The sequence below is a fragment of the Octodon degus genome, unplaced genomic scaffold (genome assembly GCF_000260255.1).
Source record: "Octodon degus isolate 3935 unplaced genomic scaffold, OctDeg1.0 scaffold00120, whole genome shotgun sequence".
Taxonomy (NCBI): domain Eukaryota; kingdom Metazoa; phylum Chordata; class Mammalia; order Rodentia; family Octodontidae; genus Octodon; species Octodon degus.
In genome coordinates this window covers 8,738,768-8,743,479 of record NW_004524696.1, presented here as the reverse complement: position 1 = coordinate 8,743,479, position 4,712 = coordinate 8,738,768, and positions in this window count along the sequence as shown.

The window sequence follows — 4,712 nt, the reverse complement described above, 5'->3', positions numbered from 1 at the left end:
CGCACTCATTTCTCCAGTGGCCTATTTGTTTACAGGGCTGCATTGGTCATCTCACAGAGGGCTCACCCTGTCTTTTTCCCATTTCATGGTGGGCCAGGATTACAGATGGAGTCATTTATTCTGCCATTGCAGCAGCCAGGATGAAGAAGATGAGGGAGGAGCCAGAATTGACAGAATGGAAATTTCATTTACCTTTTGGTTTCTTTCTTGGCTTCTTTGTCCCAATTCATGAAAACTTTTTTAGCCACTTCTAATAAAACTTTGTGTCACATTCATTCTGGTGAAGCCATCTAACTTCTAAAGTTTTCTGTGAATTTTGGAGGATGCCTGCCCCACGAAAGCAACATTTGAACATATGTTGATTTTCTATGGCCTTTGTGCTGAAGGAAGCATACAGGTGAAACACTTCACAAAGTCTCCCAAAAAAGGTGGCTGGGGACTTGTCAGGCTTTTTAGTGATAGTGGCAATGTTGGACATGTTGTGGTTTGTTGGGGTTTTTTTCCCCCTTCCTGAATGCCTCTGAGGAGCACCATTCAGTATTCAGCAAGAGACTTTCTCCCTCCTGAAATATTAAAGTCTCATGCTGGTCATTTGTCAGGGGCTATAGCCCTTGCCTAGGTCTTAGAGTCTAGGGTTCCAGTGGGAGCCTGAGTCTGGAGCCATTTTCAAGTTTCTGTCAGGATTCTGTGTCTTTCCTTGAGATGAAGAAGATGAGGGAGGAGCCAGCAGCAGTCATCCCAGGTGGGCTGTTAAGTCTGAAAGATGGGTTCCATGAGGTCAATGAGTGCCTGGGACTTTTTAGAATAAGATGGGGTGTGGCGTTTCCAGTCAGAAGATCTGTGGTGTTGAAGGGTTTATAATAGAGCATGACTCAGCCAGGCTGTTCAATTTTATTCTCTTCCTCTTGTGTAGGTTATTGAACCTCAGATTGTTGGATCTCATGTTGTCAGATCTCAGAGAAGGGCATCTGAATAGCTGGTGGTTGCTTGGTGAATAGCCAATGTGTGAGGGTCTCATCTGAATGAGGGTCTCATCTGGGAGTTTTGTACAGGAACGGTGCTTGGCTGTGGCTTTGGGAAGTTCAGCCTCATTTGCCTCTAAGCCCAGGGATGCCACTTGAGGTGAGAGGTCTGAGGAAGGTGGACTATGTGGAAGAGATTGCATTGGTGGTAAGGTGAAATAGGAGCATTGGAAGACCTCTTCATTAGGAGCATCCTGATGAACTCACTTATTTTCTTTTTGGCCCTTTAAACTTTGGTTTCTAAGTTCAGGGACATGATGCAAAACAATTGACCTGTAGTCTTCAAAAGTGTCAGATCTTCAAAGTAGAAGATAAAGTAACCATCCCGGGGCAAAACAGACAATGGAAACATGACAATCAAATAGGAACCATCAGTCTGAGGAGGATTCTAATGCTGTAATTTAGGGACAACTGGTTGAAACTGGATGTCTTCTGAAGAATAGAGGAAAATGATTAATAAATGAAAAGGCTTATTTTAATTTATCCTTTAATTATTTTACTTTATATATTTAATTTGAAAAAATAATTTTGTTATATAAATGGTTATATATAATTTCCTACTTATAGGAAATTATACTAAAGTATCTGTAAGTCAGCAATTTATAAATATTACACAATGAGAAGAAAGCTTTGTATTAATATTGTTTAGACAAGATATCATGTCTACATCTTGTCCTCTGAACAACTATTATGAAGAAAATATTCCATGTATTAATTATTGTAACTGTCACAATAACCTGTTTTGAAACTGTTTCATTGCTATTTTATCTTTTTTCTCATTAAAAAGAATAAAAGATTTTAAAAATAAAAAATAAATAAATAAATAAATAAATAAATAAAGTTTGGTTTGGGCTAGGACCCTGAGCAACAAAGACCCTACACTGTCCTTTGTTTCCCTTGCACAATCATATCCATTGTGAGAGAATCTGAGTGATTTCTAAGCAGGCAATTATGTATGGGAACTAATGAGGGAAATGGAGAGCCAAGCACTGTGGTTAATACTCTTCAAACAGCTCAGATTACATTGGGATTATGAGTTACCTCTGGTGGCCATCTTACCTCAAGTTGAGGCCAATTGACTTCACAAAGGGCTTTAAGTTTGGAAGGTTTCATTTTAATATGATAATTATCATTGAACTCCTTTCTAAAGTTTTTATCATGCAGTCTAGAAGTGAGCTTGGAATTTATGATCCTCATCCCAGGAGCTTCTCACCCTGAGAATGATGTCACAGCAAACAAAGTGAGGGAGAGTCTTGGAGGAAACCACTCAGATGCATGCCTAGCTGTGTCTCTTGAGGGAGCTTAAGCACAATTTGGCTAAGGTGCACTTGTATAAACCTGGCTGTGTCAGCCTCCTATTATAGGAGGTGAGTTACTATTGTGTCATACAACATTGCCACAGAACTACAGATTATGGCCCACTCAGAGTCCATAGCTTATGCTGCAGAGCCACAAATACATTCACACTCACATAATCACTTAGAGTTTATGACATTCCTTCTCCCCATGCTGGAATTCCCTAACTGGGGACTCTTGAATAAAAACCTGGCAGGTGATCAGTCTTCTTTTCTATCCACAGGGATAGGCCTGTCCTGGGACAGGGCCCCCAGGACTGTACCTTCTCCGGGAGTCTTGACAGGGAACTAATCCACCTCTCCACAAAAGTCCAGTGAGGAGGATATTGGAGTACCCGCTGGTCCCATCCTCTTTGGAAATGAGGTCTTACCAATCAGAAAAGAGACATGCTGCCCCATTCTCCAGAAAGGGTAACCAACAGGCATCTCTCTGAGTGGTGGCTTAAGGCATTGATATGATCAGTCTTCACAGTCAGGGAACCAAAAGTTCCTTTATGGGGAGAAGGAACAGCAACTTTAGCTTTATCAGAGGCAAAGAAATTGAGTGGCACTAGAGAAGTGGAAGGAACTACGCTTCTTTATACTGGCAGGCTCAGAGGAGTTCAGCACTCCAGAGTTTGAGCCCAAAGCTAGGATATAAGAGGCTTGTATAGGGCTTGTGGCAGGAAAAGGAAAACAAGCTAAGTCACAAAAGCATAACAAAGGCAGTTACTCAAAAGTGACAACTTTCATCTCTGCCCAGCTAGGTGGCTTTGGCTGCTAGGGAGTAAAATAACAGGATGCAGTGAAGCTGCTTGTTTATCAGGATGGGAAAAGGAGGGGTTGTCTATCAGAGTTGAAAAGATATTTCCCACAACACTGTAATGCATGTAAGTACAACTTGCAGGTATTGATTACAACTTTTGAAAATTTCCTCAGCAAAAAGTAAATAAATAAAGTTTTGGGACATAAACTGGTTTTTGTTTTGTTTTGTTTTTTGTTTTTGTTTTTTTTATGAGCAGAACATACTTATTGAGGGAAAGAAAGCTCCTGTCTGAGAGATGGACAGTAGAGGGGCCTGAGCGGGTTGTTCCTGGGACATAAACTGCTTGACAGATGTTTTACATTTTGTGGACTGTGAGAGGTAATTGTTTTGTCTTTTTTTTTTGAGAGAAAAGACTTCACTATACAGTTGAGGCTTGCCTTCAACTCACTATGTAAAACAGGTTAGCCTCAAACTCATGAAGACCCTTTTGCATCAGCTTCTGAGTGCTAGGATTTCAGTCATAAGCCACCATTCCCAGTGAGAGGATTGTGAAAAATGAAATAAATACATAAATAAAACATTTAAGTGACTTGTAATTAAGTTAAAATATTAAGGACATATATTCTTTGCTTCTTAAAATTTATAAAGTATTTGAGTCTTTTGAATGTATATCATAGATTGTTGATATATGTATCTGTACAACTTTGATATAAAATTAAAAGACATCTTTTTAATAAATTTCTTTTTTATTCATTTTAATGAGAAAAAAGATAAAATAGCAATAAAACAGTTTCAAAACAGGTTAGGAGGACACTTACAATAATTAATACATTGCATATTGTGGCTCTTGTAGTTATTCAAACCACAAGATGCAGATATGATATCTTGCCTAAAGAATATTAGTACAAACCTTTCATCTCAATGAACTAAGAGAAAGTAGCTGTATAGCTATCCTAAATATCTTGTGTATATATATATTTTTTTTTCTTTTTTTTCCAGAACAAAATGGTCTTTTATTTATACTTTTGCAAAGTTAGTAACATGTGACACAATGTTGCCTAGTGACTAATAGCTGACTTTAACCAGACAGGATGTTTATCTCAGGACTGAGATAGCTTGTTTGCTTTAGGCACTGAGGCATAGTCCCTCCCACACACATTTGATCAATTTCATAGCTTCCTTGGCTCCCAACATATCCCCCTTTTTGTTTTGTTTTGTCAGAGATGAGTGTTGCATTGCAGTTAGAGAAGCTGTATTTGGAGAAGTCTCTAAAGGACTTTTTTACACTTGATACCAGGCCAAAGATTGTAGGTACTTGAATTCAGCAAAATAACCCAGTATAGTCCAATAGTCCATCATAGTAGTGAGTTATCAGCACAGCTGATAATTGTCAGAAGTTGTTGACTTGAGCCTTTTACAGCTCAACATATTTTTTTTAACAATTTTTTTTAAATTTTATTTATTTATTTATTTATTTATTTATTTATTTATTTATTTATTTGAGAGAGAGAGAGAGAGAGAGAGAGAGAGAGAGAGAGAGAGAGAGAGGCCAGCTCAGCCCACCAGGGGGCAGGGCTGGCTGGCATGTGG